This window comes from Telmatherina bonti, assembly GCF_933228915.1.
Source record: "Telmatherina bonti genome assembly, chromosome: 23".
NCBI classification, from domain to species: Eukaryota; Metazoa; Chordata; class Actinopteri; order Atheriniformes; family Telmatherinidae; genus Telmatherina; species Telmatherina bonti.
This window is the reverse complement of record NC_136632.1, coordinates 22,215,614-22,216,408: the sequence shown is the minus strand read 5'-3', so window position 1 is coordinate 22,216,408 and position 795 is coordinate 22,215,614.

The following is a 795-nucleotide window of genomic DNA, read 5'->3' as shown; positions in this document are numbered from 1 at the left end:
CAGTCACGCTTGTGTCATGATGGAGATGTTACATTCCTCACGTTTAACAGATAAGACACGCTACACACACACACACAGACATATTTTACTAGTAGAAAAGAATATTAAGTGCTTCTCGACATCATTGCAATTGGCAGGTTTTTTTGAGCACACAAGTGTTTTTTTTTCCAGTTAACAGAGCTTCTTAGGTGTCTATTGTTTTGGGTTGTGCAGTTAAATACTTGGCATCAAAACAACTGAATGGCTATTGTGCAAATCAACAGGAAAAAACAGTTTGATATATAGTGTACTGTGGTCCATCTAATGCGGGACACAAGCAGTTATCCAGGCCAGGTTTCGGTCTTTCAGCCCAGGGAGAATCCTCTGCTACTGAGGAGATGCTGATGCACAGCACAAATGCTAATGTGAATCAATTCATCAACCAATAAACTGCAGCTTTTTGCCTTTACCTCACATTTTCTTCATCTTTAACACTGTGTCCAATTATGGTCACGTAAGACCTGCATAGGACACAATAAAGGGCTTATTTCTGTCTCACACTCCTCACATGTATGTTACCAATGCAGCTGAATCGCTACAACTACAAAACTGTCCTCACACTTTAAATTCTGCTGCGTGTTTCATGTTTCTCTTTAAAAGTTTGCGAGTTTCAGGATCGATGGTTCGGTTCTCCCTCCATGTTTTAAAGCTTCACATTTCTCGAACATTTCACTCTTCTTGATATGAGATGATGAATGTTTGCTCAAAACGCAGGAGGCAACATGGTGGAGCATGTTTCCTATCTGTGGTGGTGGT